Source organism: Eutrigla gurnardus, assembly GCF_963514095.1.
Source record: "Eutrigla gurnardus genome assembly, chromosome: 2".
NCBI classification, from domain to species: Eukaryota; Metazoa; Chordata; class Actinopteri; order Perciformes; family Triglidae; genus Eutrigla; species Eutrigla gurnardus.
This window is the reverse complement of record NC_139916.1, coordinates 21,039,183-21,060,013: the sequence shown is the minus strand read 5'-3', so window position 1 is coordinate 21,060,013 and position 20,831 is coordinate 21,039,183. Positions and strand designations below refer to the sequence as shown.

The 20,831-nt window shown below is 42.9% G+C and overlaps 2 protein-coding genes across 2 annotated transcripts in view; both read right to left on the bottom strand.

The window, feature by feature from the left end:
* The window catches only part of LOC311033258 (caM kinase-like vesicle-associated protein), a 33,685-nt gene extending 21,919 nt beyond the window's left edge, over positions 1 to 11,766 (bottom strand). The window contains exon 1 of the mRNA XM_084040541.1: positions 11,610 to 11,766. The gene's annotated coding sequence lies outside the window, so the exon portion shown is untranslated. The remainder of the gene's footprint in view (positions 1 to 11,609) is intronic.
* arl6ip5a (ADP-ribosylation factor-like 6 interacting protein 5a) overlaps positions 1 to 20,831 on the bottom strand; it is a 467,731-nt gene that overhangs the window by 401,997 nt on the left and 44,903 nt on the right. The gene's annotated exons all lie outside the window — the stretch shown is intronic.

The window sequence follows — 20,831 nt, the reverse complement described above, 5'->3', positions numbered from 1 at the left end:
GAGGTAATTATTCAATCTAGTACAGAAGCCGCGTCATTGTTCACAAGTTAACCAGTTTGAGATTTCTTCAGCTCTCCGTCCAAGTCCAGTCCTGAATCTCATCCCGGCGTTCATTTAAATTCTCTTTTATACTGAGAGAGCAAATAAAACTCAACAGCATGAAGAGGCTTCACGGCCAGGGCTCCACGCCGCTGCTTGTTAGAAGTGTGTTGTGAGGTTCTTGGAATGGGATAGAAACGGATGGGTTGGACTGCTGCAGAGCTGTTGTCGTCTAAGGACTTGGTGTGAAATCAAAGAGAAGTTTCTCTCTAATGCTTGCTGCTTTGGAGAGAAGCCTGGAAAAATGCAACAATGATATTGTATCAGTTCGTGTTAGCGAATGTGACGCTTGTCTCGACACTTTCTGCCGTTTTGTTTTGCACTGCGGAACAGTTACGGATGACAATCCAAAGCACAGTTATTGGAAGGAGATATTACAGGGCAGTCACAACAAGTCCTTTATTCATCCTACTTTAAATGTTTCCACAAACTGAAATAATGGTGTGTAACAAATCAAAAACTTAACTACGAGGTTCAAAAGAAGGCAGGAAAAATAGAAACGGCCGGAAAATAAAATTTAAAAAAGAAAATAACCACGATCCTTTTAAACCTTTAGTGCATCTGTGTTGTTGCAAAATGTTTCCTGAAAAATATAAAGTACACATCAGTAATGTAGTTTATGAGCTGAATTTTTTTGATGTCAGAGTGACCTTTGACCTTTTTGATCAGTTCATTCTTGTGTGCCAAATTTGAAGAAATTTCCTTCAGGTGTTCCTGAGATAATGCGTTTGCGAAAATAGTATACATATATGTATACATACAGTATATACTTTATATATAGTATAGTATAGTCATTTTTAAAATGTATACTTCTTATTCCCCGTTTGCCTAAGGATTTGTGTAATCTGAGTACTGTGTATCCTGGAAAGCTGATCAGTATGCATGTGGTGCCCACAGGATTTGCAAAAACTGTGTAAAGTACAGTACCTTGATCTGACAGCCACACTCCCCTGGCACAAATGTCTGTGTTTGCGTGTGAGCAGTGGGGGTAGGGTCGCTATCATAGATGCACCGTATATACAGGGTCTGATTTAACAGAATAAATACAACAAAGTTAGCTGCTCTACCTCAACGGTGACAACGTGTGACCCGTGGGCTTGAGTGGCCATGTGCAAATGAGCCATCGCTAAATTGCTGCAAAGTCATTAATTAGATCAGACACGACTTGACAGACGCACCGTAGGAAGAAAGCTGCGGGCATAAATATCCAGGATGTTTGCAGAGGTCTTTTAAACACTGTCATACCCTGATGATTTCAGGCATGTGCAGTGAGAGCCGGTTAATTTACTGGTTGTATCATATTTGAGAATAATAACTGCCTTCATGTTTGTGACTTATAGAGCTTTGGCTGCAACAGCTCCTGTAGGATTGATAACCACTCCTTGAAATGGGGATGTTATAATGCTTTTTTGTCTATTTGTCAAGAAAATAAAGAGGTTTCTGAGCTCTAGTTTCCACCTACAGAAGCTTAATATGAGGCAGTTCTGTAATTTTCTCCTCCTCTTCATACTTACGAGCTATTCTCTCTGGGGGAGCAAACCCAACAGGATGAGGGACACGTAATCTCTCTTGATATAATGTTCATGAAAAGGTTTGTCTCACCGCTGTGTGCTTTTGGATGATTAGTAAGAAGAAGCCAGCTTGGGCTGAATTTCAAGCTGCTTCGCAAATTACAGTCAAGCGTAGCAGCCGCATTTCTCGCTGTGCGCAGGTAAACAGATGTTGGAGATACCGCTGAGTAGCTGGCAGAATATCAAAGTCACAACAGCAAACTGAATAACACGGCTTCGAAATGAGTGTAAATGCGAGATGACAACCCAGTCTCCATGGTTACGCAGTGGTCGCACAGGTGAGACGGCACACTATCTGTAAGAGGTGACACATTGTTCTTGGTGTAGAAAGAAGCTGTGTGTGTGTGTGTGTTTGGTGGGGGGGTCAAGTTCTCGCTCCTCAGACCGAGATGAGTACATGTGTTGCGCCCCACTGTAAAGCACAGTGAGGGCGCTGAGCTGTCCTGCATATGGCCTCAATCAATGGCAATGGCCGCAATCACAGCCCTGCCTGCCCACCAGTCCGGCGCACCTGCTTCCTCAGCAGAGCCAAGCGAACCCAAATCGCCATGCTGGCTACGCTTCCTGTCGTACTCACCAAGCGGCCCTAAAAGACGTCATTTGCATTTCAGCCAATGCTTAAATAGTTCTAGGCATTCATGCATGTTTCACACCCTCAGTGTGATAACACGTTTGCCATTCTCAAAGAGAACGAGAGCATGGTCCAAACCTTAGCCCGTCTGGTGCCACGCTCTAAATCAGCTGTGCTAACTGCACTGTACACTTTCTCTTAGGGCTTGTAATGTTGCTTAAAACCGGGAAAGTAAAAGAAAGGGTGAGGAAAAGGGTTCTGGATAATATTGTGAATCGCAATTATTTTGGTCAGGATAATCATGAATTAAAATGTACATATCGTCCCATGCCAAGTTGTATTACAAAGACATGGTACGTAGATTGTGAATAGAAAACACGTAGTATAGTTTGGCATGACATATTTATCAAAGTACAACGCCCATAGCTGTACTTTTTGAGCTAACCAGGCTAGCTGTATTAGCTATATTTGCCGTTACCCACTTAGTCATTACAACCACATTCCTATATCCAAAAATTGCATTGAAATTAACATGCAAGTGTGTTGGCACAATGAAAGCGGTGTGGACTGATCTGCATCCACAGTAAAACTGGACTCCTGTAAGACACAGGAGTGAGTTTGGTCCTCTGATGCATGCTTACTCGTCTTAGTTCACGTGGCTGAAGGACCAGGCTCACTGCAGTATGAAAACCTCCTATCCACCACAAAGATAGACTTGTGCTTCTTTTCGTCCCACGTGAATGAAAAACGCCCATCTTGGAGGCTTTTCTCCAGTCAATACTAGCAGTCTGTGCCTAAATATACGTTCCTCTCTGTCTAGGCAGTGATACAGTTAATCTGCTCTTGGTGTGTTGGTGTGCTTGACGGAGAGAGAGGTTCTAACCAAACCAGGCTGAGAGAACGTGCAGGGAGGAGTGGCGAGGAGCCAGGTGACTCAGAGCATGTGACAGAGGGTCAGTGCGGTGGGAGGCGGGTGAGATGAAAAGGCCGAGGTGTGAATCCTTGTCGCTAATGGAGGTATCCACCCCCACCGAGCTCTTTTTCCAGAACTATGCGATTAGCTTATCTCCATCCTCGCATTCGGCTTACGTGCCACCAGCCTTTGAGCCCAGTGCTCAAATATTCCTGTGCCAGTTTGTGCTTCACATGAAATCTCAGTACAAGCAGCACAGAGGTGGCCACAAGTAATACTCACCAGGTGAAATGGTGGTGTTCAGCTTTAAACATGCTCGGTGTAAGGCAGCTTTTTACTGCTATATGTATAATCTGAAATGCTTCCTCTTCACACATCGCCGGCTAATCTGACCATTCTCTGCGCCTGTTGTTAGTTGCCTTGGTTACAAAGTCCTTCAGTGTGCCATCATAGTACAGTAGCGCTTCTGCTCAATGCAGAGAAAAGCACTGCTTGCTTTGGAGGAGGGTGTATGTTGTAAGCTGCGTATTGCTAAATTTAGGTGTTTTTTTGTGTGTTTTTTTGTGTGTTTTTTTAGTTCGTCTTTTGGTCCAAGGGGTTTGTTTATGTTTCAAACGGTGAAGTCGAGATTAAACTTTAATGTGCATTACCGCAGGCATCGGTGTTACTACTGTGTCTTCCATGCAAGAGGAGTAGGAACAGTTGTCTTGAATGATTTGTATTGGATGAGCTCATTAATGTCTACCACCTGTTCCCTCAGCCCAGTTTCCCTCCTCCATATCTGTTGACAAAGATTTAGCAAAATGGATCTCATTTAATGTGAAATTGCCGCATCTCATTAAAGCAAATTTTACTCTAATTAATCACCTTCAGGGGAGAAGAATAAACTTGTTTCTGGTTCTCATAAACAATATCCGCCCTACGTCACACACATGAGGGCAGACGTAGTGAAAATGTGCCCAGGGATATAGCACAGTCTACTGTACTACTATAATACTGATCCAACTTTATATTGGGATCTTCCCAGGCTACCGGAGGACTAGGGGTTGGGACAGACTGGCAATAACAAGGTTCCACCTGTCAAAAAGCTCTAAAAACATAGTTTGAGAGAAATATTTAAAAACCATAAAGTGGCTAATCAGTTTTTTTTATAATAACAATGCATGAAATGAATTTACAGAGCTTTATAGCACATTTTAGCAGATTGTTGAGCCGTCCACAGCTTCACTGATGTAGTTCACTCTCACGGTCTCATAACGCAGATTTCTACAGCAGGAAGTGTTTTTTCAGAGAAAAAGCTCTCTAAACACTATGTAGACTGCATGCTCAGCATCAAACTGCAGGCAGACACATTTCCAACATATCAACTTAAAAATATGTCAATGCTGCTTTCACAACTTGTTTCCGTTAAGTGGCCAAACAAATATTGCAGTTATATTGCCTTGTTTTACAGAGGCAACAAAGATCCTGGCAGATACCCATATATTCTTCTTTGTTGTGCTCTTTCAACAAGTAATTAAACTGTTAACTCCTTTGCTTTTATTTGTAAATCACGCATTTAAAATATACAACGTGATCAAGTCTGCTGGGTACATATGAGTCATCTGTGTTCTTTAATAAAATAAATTAAATAATTAGCTCTGTTTTTCTCCCTCTGGTAATGCAGATTTCTGATTTAATTGCATACGGTCTGTGCAGAATTTGCCTGCTCCATTAGCAAGCCCTCCTCCTCCTGTTTAGCCAGAAGCCAAACCTGCACTGTTGTCCCTTTTAAAAACTGCAAACTGACATCATCATTTAAGTCCAGCTCAAAAACAGAAACAACATCAGGATGCCTGCTTAACCTCCGCCGTGCTGCCCTACTAAGATATCTAGAAACAGTGAAGTAGTCCATCACCACACATCGATGCCAGAATACCATTAAATCATGATCCAAGGGTCATCTTGAAGCACAATTCTACCTGTGTCACCACGGTGACAAACTACCAAGAGCACGAGGGAGCAGCATCGATTGTGAGTCACGCCTTCATGTCTTCAAGGTCTGTCATGCAACTTTAATGAAAATAGATTTCCCCTGTCCTTCACCTGTGCGACATGAAGACCAGAACATGCAGAGGAGGACCATATTAAACAGGACCCAAAATTCAATAACACAGCTGACACATGAAAACATGACGAACAGAACCTGGAAGCTTTCATTTCGATGTTTCCCTTTCAGAAAATAATCTAATTTCCTGCATTACCTCTACAGTAGCTTTTTTTTCCTCGCACTGACGTTGGTTAGCAACAGAAGATGTCAGGAGAAATTTCAAGACATTTCATCAGTTTCTTGTTGCATAGAGCAGAACCATCCTGCAGAGTCGATGCATAAAATGTCACCTGAGAAATTACCTTGCACACTCAAATATCACTGAAAATGCCATCGCATTTCTTCAGGACGCAGTCGGCAAACAGCACAATTCAATAACACCACCTTCCGTCCATCAACGGTTTCATCGTGTCAGACACATTACTTCTACTATTGTTGTGAATGAGAAAATGTCAGAGCAGGCAGCCGGGGTGAAGAACTAAATGATGACAGCGATGCTCCACATTAGGAGGCCCGTTACTTCTAATGCACAGTGGAGAAGAGAGGATGTGCCGGATCAAGACCACGGTAACGTCACCGCATTGCCTTCGCACGAGCAACTGGCTCACAGATGAAAATGTCTACAGTGGCAGCATGAATCAATGTTGAGGTGAAATATTTATCCACTTCCATTTAAAATTCCCCTTCAAATTTTCTATTTGTGGATGCTAGGCAGGGTGGCTCTTTGAAGCTGCGTGGTGCCAACTAACCCTTTCACTAAAGATGAGGTCTGAGGGTAGAAAACTCTCCTTCTGTTTGATTTTTTTCTGTTTTCTTTTTTTTCCTAGTGGAAGCTTCCAACGTCTGTATCATGATTGATGACACTGACTTTTAAATTGACGCTAATCGTTGCTTCCTCTTAAACAGTACAGGCAGTGCCACGTGTCATTAAATCATAACTGCTGTTGTTACAACCATTAATGGCAGATGACAGTGTCAGCAAGTTGTTCCCAGAAGTCTGCGACAAGAAGAAAGCAGTCAGAACAGAATCAGCCAGAGACCGAATCCACTGCTTAATAGAGGATATTCATCGACACAAGGGGTGTCAAATCAAATAACACAACAAAAACCAATAACCCATGTCATCGGTTGATGACGTTGGTCAGGGCTGAAGACTACAAGTTTGAGAATGACAGCAATCTGGGGGTGTGGAGTTAGAAAGAAGTGAGCTGACCTCATCTCTGCTTACGGCTAGCAGCTCGCCGCTAACTAGCTTAGCACACCTGAGTCACAGACCGACCCGTCAGCAGTCGAGTCGCATTGTGACACTTGGGATGTCACGAGAACGGATACTGTCACCACTGAAAACGTGACGTTGGTTATTTTCCACTTCTACGTTTTTTGGCTAGTTCAATGTTCAATAGATGTATATTAGATGTGTATTTGTCTGTAGACGTCTCGTTTGGATTTGGCTTATTCGGGGTGGGAAAGTTTAGTTGAGATCAAGGGCCCTAGTTTCGTAGACCAGGCGCAGTCAGCTCTCAGCGCACCTGCGCCACGCCGACGGGGTGTGTCCGCCTGGACTTTGCAAGTTTCGTGCACCGCGCAGGCTCGCGCAGGCACACCTCCCGTCACTCCCACCCGCGCAAGTGGGAAAGAGGGAGGAGAAGAAGGCGTGAGTGGGAGACGAGGAGGAGACGAGGCGTGGACTGGGATTAATACAGCCGATTCAGATCTTCACCAATCAAATGAGGTCCTCTCCTCTCCTTTAATGCGTTAGGGGAGGTTCAGTGCAAGATCCGTCACTTGACAACCCGATGATAGAAGCAGCGCCGCCGCTCCCACCACGCGCATCACGCGCTGTGCATGCGTATCATAATAATAACAATGCCGATATTATAAAAAACAGGAGAGAGAGAGGGAGATGTTTTGGTCCGAGAGGCTGAGTTTCCGTTACGCGTGCCATCCGCCTTTGATCTGACGTCAGATGTGACGGGACAATCTATATAGATATAAATTCACGTGTTGATTCAATTAGTTGCATTAAATAGTTTGTTGTGATTATTTATTGCATTTAAATGTGCCTGGAACTGTGGAAACCTGCCTGTGAGGTCTCGGTGACGTGTGCGCACTGCGCGCCGTCAGCCAAACTTCCACTCTGCCAGCTGTGATTTGCCTTGAATGAATGGACTTTATTTACGCCTTGCGTCGAGAGTAGACCAGGTCGGAGCTGGCGAGCTTTCAGCGCAGTCTCGGCGAGGCTTTTTGCCACGAAACTTCCGCTACGCCAAGTTGAATCTGTGACGCCTCCCCCTGCTGCGCCGCCACACCCATCTTGGCGCAGGCGATCCACCAAACTGCCAAACTGACCGTGCGCAAGGCTGCGCGGGTCGAAACTTGCATTGCGCCGGCTCCGCCACCCTGCGCTGCGCCACGAAACTAGGGCCCCAAGTCTTAATCTAGATGTTCTTTCGACAACTTTTCAACACTGATGCTTTCGATGATGTTTTTGAAATACCCGTGCTATACGTATGCTATTCTTAATAACTCTTGGTCTATGAGAGCTAACACTAAACAAGCTCAGTGGGATTCTATTGCTAACTTCAACAAATTTGTCCGGTGTGACGGAGCTACATAACACTGTTTGTAATTTCCGTCGACGAAAAGATAAGGTTTTACTGTTTTTCTGAGGACGACAGCCATGCTGGCCACCATTACCGATGCCTTAGTTCTCAGTGCAATCAGGAAGTAAACGCTGACAGACAGGCAGGCCATCCAATTATTTTTCCGGCCCAACAGGGCGGGGATTTGACAGTCCTGCCACGGCCACAAGGGACATTTTGTAAAAAAAATTTATGTCAGAGCATTTAATTTATTCATTGCTATTGATATGTTACGAGGATTTCAAGTAAAATAAAAGAAAGTGTTTCTGAATAGAATCACCTACTCAACCTTTAAGGTAGGCTGCTAACGTAGGATACACTCGAACTCTATTCAGTAAAGACGTGTTTTATTCATTTTAGTTCATTTTAACGTTATCATGATGTGTTCAAATGTAATTACGTAATATGTTCTTCAAAAGAAACACAGCATGCAATAAATACAGTGCGTGTTGTTGTACTTTACTGTAGTATTGAATTGGATATCGCAAATCAAGGAATTTAACATTTCTGGTATTACGACATGTTTAACTGACAAATTCTGATTAATAGGAACTGGCAGAGAACAAGTCACTACCGGCATGAATGGGCAAATGACATTAATAATCAACCAGCAATGTGGGTGTTCACTTTCAATGCATCCATCACCTCCACCACAAATGGGACTATTTTTTCCCTCCTGTTGAGCTTAGTGGCTTAATCCACTGTAAATGGAGAGAGCGCATGCAGGGCTCAAACAAAAATCACCCATGTTGTTGCAGTTATTCTCTGACTTGACGGCGTCCCTTATGTTTACTCTGCTGCTTCAGTCATGTGAGGACAGCGTCGTCCGGGGTTCGACGGCTGGACCGCAGCAACAGAAATACTGGAGAAGCATCAAATGGCTCTCATAAACAAAAACACCCCACACTGAAGCAGGGATAATGGCTGCGGCAATTAACATGTATAGCGCTGAATGTCCTCGTGATTTAGAGGACGCGGTTTGCTTTGCAAAAAGCTGATGTTTAAGTCGTCATTGTCCCTTTTGCTTGACGTCACAATTATGAACCAGAATACATCTGCAGGCTGTTTGGAAACAAGGAAGCGTTCACCTCGCACCATCTACTCTGTGCTGCTCCATAGCATTTTGCATGTTTGCATATGTTTATATGTATGGCTGTTTGTCGAGTGTAGAAGCGATATAAAGCATACACAGTTTAATCATATGCATACAACAGAAATCTGTATTTATGAAGGTTACATTAAGTCTATACAACAGTCAGCCTCTGCAGTGGCTCACTGTCCACACGCTTTTGATTCGCCTCTTCAAAGCCACACAGTCCACACACACTACAGATCTCATAAAAAGAGCCAGTCGTTTCTTATTACTTTAGATCTGAAACCTTCCACACTTGAGGGATGTTGTCTCTGACTTGAGTCATTAAACTCCCCTCACTGGTATCCTACAGGTCCCTCACTCACACTCAAAGACCTGCTATTCTTATTTTCTCACAACTGTGGCGACAATATAATGAAACACCACATTGGGAGCATCTCTGGCACTCCAATAAAGTCAGCAGCAGCGCCTCATCCTAGTGACAATATATGTGCTTTAGTGTCTAAAATGTGCACTTCACTCTCTCCGTATAGAGAGTGCACACACTCGGGCTGGCACATAAAAGTTAGGCAAACAAACAGCACGGCCGCATCCACACTCTCCGCTTGTTAGTGTTTCTGCTAAATGAAAAGTAGAGTATCTCAGATATTGGGTAATCTCTCCGGCCCCCCACCTGCACTGCAGTATATACCAGTATGCTCTGATATTGCTTCTCAGTGTGGTTTGATGTAGTAGTGTACTTGGCAAAGCACAACGCCTTGACTATGTAAGAACATATGAAGTTTGTTGTGTGGCTCTTGCACAGGAGTCTCAAAAGCCCCATGAAAATGATTAATGAGCACAAATAAAGCCACATGCAAGGAAGAGAAAAATGATCTGTAATACCTTACAGACATAACATACTCGACCAGTGCGATGTGATGTAGAGAATCACAGGACTATCAGAGGCAGAAAGTACTAAAACCATTGATTGGTGCAGTAAGAGATCTGAATGAACAGACTTCCAGAAACGGCTAATTTCCTACTCCGCTGTCCTGACAGCTCTTTATTTCCGTTCACTTACAGCGTCACTTTTAGCCTAATTATATCACCAGTATTAGTAAATTTGTACATCCACAGTCACATTTGTTCAAAGCGATCCTCACATCCCCACATTTCTCTTATCGTGCCAGCAGCTCACACAGAATCAAGAGCAAGAAGCAGCACAAAGTTCGAGGGCTCTCCCCAGAGACCTAATTATGTGCAAATTGCGAGGCTATGTGATAATCTGCAACGCTCTCCTGTAGCTGTCGCTGCCACGGGGCCACCTGGGGTCCACCGCGGGTCTGGACCTCTTCTGGGACCGAACAAATCATTAGATACAGCTCAGTGGTGATCCCGAGTGCATCTCTCATCTTAAAGACGTGACATATGGATGACTGGCATCAACCTACAAGGTGGGAATACTACCGCAGAGTTTTTTTTTTTCTTTTTTTTCCCCACTCTGTGTAAATCCAAGTGTTTGGCTCAGCTGGCTTACTTGGCTGCCAAAGGTACGGACCTGCATTTCAATCTAAATAGCAGATTATTAATAATGAATGTCAAGAGGCAGATTGAGACTCGATCAGCCTATTCGGATCTTATTAAATCCGAGAAGTAAATGTCAGAGTGCCTGCTCTCCAATGTTCTTCTGAGGCAGGAAGCATGCAAGAGTTCAGAGAGATTAGTGTCAGCGTCTCACAGGCAGCTACAGTAAAACCTTATCTGTTCTCTGCATGCTGATGGCAGCGGGGCTTCTTCCTTACCAACTGGAGCCTTTGCAGAATGCAGAACACTGATTATCACACGTTTCCAAAAAGCAAATTCATTTGAATGTTTACAAAGGTCATTGGTGTTCTGTCTGACAAAGAAAAAAATTACATTTTTTGGGGATCTTGTGTTTGATGGCCATTAACCTCAAAAAATCTCACTGAAAATGACAATAGGTCAGATGCTGTTGATCACTGAGGTTGCCCTGTTTTAAGCCATGGTTTTAACCTGGGCCACTTCTCAGGAGAAATGACAAAAAACATCAAAGACCATGTCAGAGAACATTATTGACCTTTGACATGTTTTTATGGTTGATCCACATGCGTTTGAACGTTGCTCAAGTGTTGCAACATCAGCACTTAGATGAAGACTTGGTGCTGTCGGCTATGAACCCTAAAACAATTAACAATAAGAAATTAAAAGACTTTTGATTGTTTAAATAATTCAGGAAGATGAGGAGCTCTCATGTTTCTATACTTTCTTGCATTTTAAGAATGAATATAAAGTCATTTTAAATCTCACTGGTGTCTACTGTGTCAATTGCAAGAAATCATTTTGTGGCTATAAAATGTTGCTGCAATAGAGTGGAAAGAAGCAACTATAACTAAACATTTTCATTTGTATCCAAATGGTGTGAAACTCCATTTAAATGTTTGTTTAAGGCATTCGATCTAATGGTGGGTTAATTGGTGTCATGCACCTGCATCGTGCATTATGTAACAACAAAAAAAACTTAAACGCTTACTGTTGCTGTTGTGAATTTGACGTCATCGCATTTTGAGACTTTCTTTCCCTAAATCTGATCGAAAGAAAGAGAAGGAAAAAAGAAACATCACAACTTACCTTGACACCAAATTCCGTCTCAAAACGTAGGATCCAGTGGCCGTCGAAAGTGGAGTTTTCCCTCGGAGAAGCCCCCTTTCCTCCGCTGACACTAAACGTTCCTGTGAAGTTTAGAGAAATAAAGTAGTTCTGCGTCGGTTCGTGCGCTCCTGCAGTCTGTAGTACTGGACCATCTGTTGTGCCTGCGCGCGTCGAGCTCTGCGCGGAGAGCAGCAGAGGAGGCGGGGAGGGAGTTCAGCGAGCACAGCGGATAGGACGGCGCGGGGAGGAGCGGGGTCACAGACGCACTGAGCGCGTTCGAATCCCAGCCCACTGGTCACGCGCTGCATCTGACAGTTTACAGAATCAGCCCGCGGTGGAGGGACGCACCTGCACTGTCACTTTACCCCCCATTTAAACCTGTGCAGTAAAATGTGGTTTAAAGATGAATATGAATGCATATGTATTGACTGAAAGATTAGTAGAATAAAGAGCGGCAAAATCAATGCTGTGGATGAATGGATCAAACTCAGGTCTTTCATCCAGGAGATGGGGATCTGTTATGTGATATTTACACTTTTCTTTACTTATTATTTTCAGTTTATATATATAGGCTATATATATATATATATATACCCAATAACCATGTATTGCAGCAGAATATATATTGGCTAAAATACAAAGAATGATGGAAGTTGTGAGAATCATACCTACAAAAAGAAGGACCAGGATATAAAAGCTGATCTGAAAGCTCACAAAGAGCAGCTCAACACAGGGCAGGCAGTGATGTTATAGTGCTCTATTTGTTTTCTCCCTCAATACGCAGCAATAATGATGCTTCATAATAACACAAATGAAGGGAATGCAATAACCAGTTCCATATAAAAGGCATTTCAGGCATAAGCACCTATGCAAAATGGAGAGGTAGGGAACGAGAGGATATTATTCAGACCAGGGTGATGTTGTTAGCCAATGTGTTGGCAACACCTACTTCCAAAAAGCACCTGGACAATCAGATGATGCTGCTCTGTAGGCTGGACTAGAAGAATGTCTCTAATAATGATGAGATTTTAAAAGATGTGTTTCTAGGTCTGTTTTTTTTTTTTGTAAAATCCATGTCAGATCAGCCTTATTTGCTTTGATGGATGGTTCACCAAAAAAAAAAAAAGTCTCATTTAAGCATAGTATGCAGGTAGTTGCGAAATATATCAGTAGAATGATATGTGATGTAACAGCTTTAGGAATTTTAAACATTGTTGATTGAAAGGATCAACAGAAACATCTCTTTCCAGAAAAGCTGTCTGAACGTTACCCTGGATCATACAAGCTGTCAACTGTGTTTAGTAAAGGCTACTATCTTCTAGGAGGAAGTAGATCAGTCACAGCCTGTGATGGCTTGACCAAAATCAGCATGGCTCAAGTCCAAGTGGTATATGAGGATATATGCTTTTCTGCAATGTGGGTGAATCAACCCTCGAAGAGCCAAATCAAGCATCTGCAGCTGATTGTTCTGGGAGATGAAATCTCTTTCCGAGTCGTTCATCCAAACCCCAGAAGGGTCCATATGTATTTACACGTCGTAAATGAAGCATAACAAGAAACATATACATGAAACTAGGAAGTGAACACAGTGGCTGCTCATGGATTGAGACATTGGAGACTCAGAAAGCAGATGGCTTTCCTTCAATGTGAGTACGTTGTCCCACATTTGTTCACCATGAAATCAATGGTCAAAAGAATCCAGTTTCCACTACAGATATTGGACACGAAATTCTGAATGCATTCTCCAATGCTAATACTTTATTTACCATGACAAGTGTAAAATAAGTAAAAAAAACCATCTCTGTTCCAAGTGCATCTCTCCTCTGAGCACTGCTGCCTCCTCAACCACATGTGCTGAAATGTGCTGAGGCAGGTGAAGACGAAGCCTCCCACCCGGGACGAGCAGCTATGTTTGGCGGGGCGCGGACAGAACGTTGACCCCGGTGTCGCTGGGTGCCATCTGCAACCACCAAGAGGAGCCAAGCTGCCATACTGGCCATTTACAGCTCCTGCCAACTGGGATCGCGCTCCTTCAGCAGCCAGGCTCGGTCACTCTCGTGAGGGAGTAGTGGAAGAGCGTCGTAGCACAGCGGGCATCGGGCATCGCTCATTTCTGAGGGCCAGTGAATTATGTCGAGGAAGCCATTATTCACATTTCAGGGGAGCAATTTAGTGAAATTTTCACTTAAGGGTCTTGACGGAGCTGCGTTCTTGTTCTGCTTGCAACTAATGAATGTGAGAACACTCTTGCACCGTTACAGCACCCACTGTTTTACGGCACCTGGCATACCCGTGTGGTTCACAGAGTGAAAGGAGTAGAGACATTAGCCTCTGTCTATCCCATCCACACCTCCAAAGTCTCAGATTTAAGTTGACAAGAGATTGTTGAGCAGTCGTGAGCGCATCGGGAAGAACTCAGGCTTGTCACAGCTCCGTGCCCGGATTTGTGCTCGCAGATGCTGTTCTTTGCACTCGTATCACCTGCACATACCTGTTTTTTGTTTTTATCTGCATGGGTTTTGAGACTAATTGAACACCACAGCATCTGCCCTATTAAATAAAAATAATTAACTCAATTAAAATTATTTAAAAAAAAACTGAGAAATTGGAGCTGTGATGGTTCAAACTTCAAACCTGTGAATGATGAACGAGAGCTGGTGGATTTTGATCTGTGTGACGTGAACCACCGTGCCAAATTTGGCAAAAGGAGTATATTTTTGAAGGGACAAATATGGTAATGCAGTGCAAATAAAGCAGCAAGTGCACCTCTCGACACTTGCCTGTCCGCAAGATGAGCTTTGCATCCGACTGGCAGAATTGTAACAAGTGTGAAAGACGAGATTAGTGATGCCTAAGCGCTCGGGAACAGTTGAAAAGTGTTCACGGAGCGATGTCTGATGTGTTCAGCGCTTACAGTCACTTTGTCTCCCGTCACGACCATATCAGTGATGTAATGAAGCGAGCCGTAGTTACTGCACAACGTCGACTCAGCTGTCATCTCTCAACACCGAGGACAGAAGAGACAGCTGGGGATCTGTCACCAGGATGCTGTGTTCTTCAGGGCGAATCCACGGTTCCTCGCCGTGTCTCCCATGCGGCCGTGGACAACCCAATCCACAGAGCTTCAGAATCATGACCAGTTCTTCTTGTTAGCGTTGGCTGTTTCATCTCCTCTCAGTCCAGCCACAGAGTGTCTCCATTTACTTCTTTGTCTTATTCACAAGAGTCTCTTCTGGTCTGATTACATCCTGCAATCACATGGTTTATTATGCTGTTTAATGTTTATGTGAAGAGTGTGTCTCTTTGTTGTTTTTATTTGTCCACCAACCACCTTTTTTACCGCGTCCCCAGTACTTTTGGTTGGAGACAGGCTGTGCTATTTCACTGCAAACTCCTGATATCAACGACGACATCCATGGCCTTGTAGCATCACAGCGCTCAAGCTGGAGTTGCTATGGCAACGGGTGATCAGAGGGGTTATTTTTCTCTGTTTGTGAACATATTTCAGGAGGTGATGGGGAAAAGATGATTTTATAATCAGTCACCAGCTAGATAGTATTTGGCACTCACACCAAACACAACTAAGTACATTTACACAAGTAATGTACCATAAGAACCATGATGATGTATTTGTACTTGAGTATTTCCATTTTAGTATTTCACCAACGGAAATACATCTGGGCTGTCTGCATTAGAGAGGTGCAAACAACAAGGCTGTGCTGTTCCCTTTTGCTCTAAAGGTAGAAAACCTACAACCACCAGAATGCACTTGGCTCGTTGTGCTGATGTTCTTGATGGCTGGCGTTGCTTGACTCTCAACTGTCATTTTAGATTTGGGATATCAGAATTTTAAAAATATTTTGTTTGTTTTTTGGCATAAAAGCTGCAGACTGTAGCCGACCACAGACCAGACCACACTATGCCCCTGTCTCAGAGGCAAACAGTGCTGGTAATATGAAGGGAAGTTAAACATTGTTCATAATTATTAATTGTTATCAATTATTGTTAGGTGAGGATATTCAAATTAGCGGCATACACTTTAATTACTTGATTAAGATTTTGAGTGCAGGACTTTAACTCACTGTAACAGTATTTCTTACTATTTTTCCACCACTGCTCACCAGCAACAGGCTTTAAATCTCAGACTGATATTCTTTCTTGTCACTAAAACAAGCCAGAAACACTAAATGTAAATCACTATAATTTGTCCCTTGTTTTATTGACCAAACATGAACGATGGCTTCCTCTGGCAGAAGCCGACTGCGTTTCAGCATCTCCTCAAATACACATTTGAAGAGAAGCCCTTCTGAGATGTGAAATCATGAAGGGCACAGCGTGATTTGTTATCACTCGTAGAGAGGAGTGCTGACGACACTTAACTGACACTTTTAAAAAGGTCAGAGCTGGAGGCATCAGCCACAATATGAAGATTCAATTTACAATATGCACTTCAAAGTGTTGCAAATGGTGTCCTTTGTGATCACTGATCCATGCAAAACAACATATTTGTATACACACAGTAAAATAGTTTATTTTAAGTGTTTAAGAGTTTAATTTGAAACACACACACACACACACACACACACACACACACACACACACACACACACACACACACACACACACACACACACACACACACACGCACACACGATCACTGTCTCTGCATCCAGTTTTGACATGTTTCAAGGCCTCATTCTCCACAATAGCTGTGTTGTCTTCTCTTTGTTCCCTCTTTGTCAGCATACATCTTGTATCAAAGGCTGTATAAGGATTTTTTATGAATACATGACATGGACGTTGTTATTGCGGGCCACATCTATCCAGAGGAAGGATGTTTCTCTATTACAGTCCATCACAGCACTTTAAGAAGCCTCTTTAAAGCCTGCAATCCAACCACTTCCCAATTTTTATTTATTTTTTGTTTCTTGCATCATAGCCAATGGATTAAATAAAATTAGAACAACAGAGCTGCTGCAGATAGTAGGATGTGTTTTAATGTGTTATGAAAGAGAGCGCTTTTGATATATTATTATATCTGCCATGAATTTACAATAAATGCAATGTAAGATTATATAAGATTAGTTGTCCACATTGCAACTATGGTGTTTAAATGTTAAAATGGAAATGTAGGGCTTGTGTTTTATTTTTTAATCCTTCAAATGAATTAGACATGGCGACTCTTAAATGTCTCTGAACAGTGAACAAATCCCAGAGTGTCCCAGTATATCTAATATTTCCTTAGCAGCAAAGGGATTCTAACTCCCGATAAATGATGAATGTATAGAAATGTAATATTCGATTGGGTCACATGATAGCGTTTTGTTGTGCTGAAACAAAAAAAGCTGATCAAAGAGAATATCACTAATCTTTCCTCGCTTATAAAGCTGATTACACACCAGCAGGTGAAGGCGTTTGTGGTGGACAATTAAGAGCCGGAGCTCAGTGGATTTTTCGATGCGGGCGTACGGCCAAGTGGAAGAGCTGTTCAAACGTCTTCACGTCTGTTTATTTATGGTAGGTACTGTATGTCAGTACTTGCCAAGATTCCCTGTGCTATTTCTGGCTTTCCTAAAATAACGCACTAAGCTGATTTTTGTCAAAGGCTTTTAGGGCTTAGATTATATTATTATATGAATGAATATCCATGGTCACTGTCGTGATAAAGCTCCATAGATTCACGTCTGCAACTTCTAGAACAACGACAAAAGCTGTAAGTGAGGTGAAACTGATTAAGCTATGCTAACAACATCACAAATCAACTGAAATACTTAAAGGAATACATCTACATTTTTGGAAATCCACTTTATTGCAGATAATTTAATTAAGTAATTAAAAACAAGACTGACAGTTAGCTTAGCTTAACATAAAGACTGTGAGCAGATGGAAACAGTTAGCCTTCCTCCATCCAAAGGCAACAAAATCAATGTACACTGTTGTGTCGTCTTGTGATCACTGTGAAGTTGCCAGGCAACCAGCAGAGACGTCAGGAAGTGACTCTGCAGGGCAAAGCTATAGTGTGGCACACAACCCCCCATGAAACTGAAATGTGTATTTTATACGCTTCAGTTCTTGTGTGTGGACTAAATAAGCTAGATATTTAACATGTTATTTGGTAAGCTTGTGTTTACCTGTTTAAAAATGTTGAACTATTCCTTTAATTTGACCTAACAGTCGTGGAAATTATCATGGATTAAAATGTTACTGAAAAGAAGCATGAATAACCAGTAGAGAGTAGGACTTCTATGTTGTAAATAACTTGGACTACATTAGCATGGTTTCTTTTATACGTACATGTGGTATACTTAAGTTTGTTTTTGGCTTCTGTTCGAACCACATCCCGACAGGAGTTCAATCAACCAATCAACTTGCTTGATACGAAGGTCCTCACAACGCGTTGTTGTGATTGGTTGGGACTGTGCACGTCAACTCCTCATCACACTCTTGTACCGTGTACCAATTGTCACGCTATGTTATTACCTATTTGTGAGGAAAACAAGGCTTGATGAGTCATCTACATTTTGAACTTTTCTCTGCAATTCCACAGAGCTACCGTAAAAGTCATCACCAGTGTCTTGTGCCAGACGATGACACAAGTGTCTTGTGCTCCATCTGCCAGACTGAGATCATACCACAAGATCAAAAGCATGCCAACACTGTTGTAATCCTGTCGTGTGCGAGGAAGTAGGATGACAAAAATGCTTGTTACACATTACATAGAATTGATATTCACTCAGTGACCTCATAAAAGCTTAAGCCACTATCATGTCCACCATCTTCTGTTGAGAGCATGCAGAATGGTAAGTTCAATGTTTTGAGCAGAGATATTGCAAACTCTTCCAGTCTTCTCATCCTCTAACTCCAACGATAATATGCCGACTTCCCGTGAACGTAGAGTTCCTGAAACTGTTGGGCTGTGAGAAGGAAGTGGTGCTTATGGCTGGGAGGTGACCATCTGCAGGGCCTACGGCGAAGAACAGGTCAGCCATGTGGTAATGGCTGCTTCCCACTGCCTTGCCGCTAAAGCACTGCCCAAGGCAGAGGACCACGTGATTGCCATCAATGGGATACATCCAGAGATCAGAGACATCCGGGGGGCACAGGAGCCAAACACCCACCTACCAAGATTGATCCTTGGCAACAACAATACAGTGAGACACGGAATGTGGTCCATGAAGTCCCGTTTGAGATGAACACATTCCTGAGTTTGAAGGTTGCTCCTATGCCAAAACACTGCACAGCGCTGTTCACATTACAACGTAATCCACCAGGATTTGCTCAATGACCCTGTGCCTTTTCCCCAGGAGCTCACTCTGTTCCAACTCACCTCATTCAGATCAATGAGGGTCCTCATTCCTCAAGTGGTTGGACTAAGTGCGCGAAGTGGATCACAGTTGGGTCTGTAGCAGATATACGCCTTCATATAGTACGTAAAGCTCCTTGCTGGGATGTGACATCACACCCTCTCCAAGCCAACAGTGGAGTTAGCACCAAGAAAGGCAAACGTGCAGAGGAATTGAACATTTCAAACTGGGAGGAATCCAACGTTTAGGAGCAAGAGCCTGCAGCCTCTAGTTTAGGTAGCCACCTTGAGCCCACCATTAGGTCTGGTTCACTTATTTCACACACCCTTTTGATCAGTGGCAGTTGGCAGTTTACTTAAGTTGTCAGTGCTTTGCTTACCCTTTTACTGTTTGCTGCTACTGCAGTTGTTCATGTTTCACAAGTCCCACCTATGAGTCTACGTAGGTAAGTCGATATCATCCCTCCCCTCTCTGTGCTGTGCTGACCCTGATGCATCCTTGAGGGAGTGATGAAATCAGAGCGTGGATGTAATAACAATTCCAGGTAAGAAGTCTCCGAACAAGTTAAACAGAATTGTATTTAGCCGATCTAAGAATACATATTGATAAATAAAGGCAGTGAAAAGCAGACCAAAAAAAAAAAAAAGAATTTATGCTCACTGGGTTATGCAATGACAGCTTTACAATAAAAAGTCTCACTTTCAAAGAGGTGCGACAGGTCAGATTTGGTTGATCCGAAGACCATCAGCGTACAACCTACAACCAAACCCATTTCAGGCTCTGGTACATGCAGCCACGATATGCAGAGAAGTCTTCTTCGTGACAGGGTGGCTCTTGTCTGAGGTCATGTGTGAATTCAGAGTTAGATGATCTGAGTTGCCCTACTGTGAACTGCTTTTGAATCACAGCTGCATCGCCAACAGAGGTGGTTCACAGGCGTTGGGTTTCCATGACAACATTATTTGATAAGGTTTTTCTCAAAGCGATCAAAAGTGAGGAATAAAAAGCCACCTACTCAAAAAGACATAGACTGGTGAGAGCAACTCTATCGCCGCTTTGTGCGATGACGGAGGTTTCTTCGGACGGAGGGCAATCATGTCACTGTGAATCAAAGTCCAATTGCATCCAGTGGTCATATCAAGGTGCTGCCACTGATGCGCTGTCAAAATAGATGAGTTCAAATCGAGTGAATCACAGCTATGTGAGAATGAAAGTCTGTGTTTGTTACGTGTTACATGGAGAAAATAAATTTTTCTCTTTGTTTGTTTTTTACAACTTCTTATATTTTATTCATTTATTACAGTAAAAGCAATGATCACAGATCGGGTGACACAACTTTACTGATGCAACCATGGCAACCTGGGGAATGGGATCCAGCATCTTGATAGGCTGTCGCTGCTGCGACTAGGCAGCTTGGTTGCATAATGCTCTCAACCTTGACTTTGATGTGTTCCTCTCTATATCTTTGTACCTGCACCGAATGTTCATGTAATGTGTTTTGAGCGGATGAAAAAAAGGATGATTGCGATTTAATGGCGAGAGTGGATAAAGTGATACAGGAGGGCCTAAAGGGAGAAGGGGTCAAAGATCAACTGCTGTTTCAAGTTCCTAGAGGCATTGGTCTGCATATAAAATCAGCATTCCCTTGGTATGTTAATAACGTTATCCACTGTACACAGCACACAGCTAGATAACCGTGGAGACAATTAGCATGCAAATTAATGGCCTGCATGTGTGTGTGTGTGTGTGTGCGTCCACACAGGGAAGATCAGCTCAAAAACTTTGCAAACTACTTCCAGCAGACTTGAGCAGCAGAGAGAGTTTAGCTTCTGTCTAAGCCATCTGGTGCTCCTTTAATAAAACGTGTTTGAACTGAGTCACAATTTTTCCCCCGACT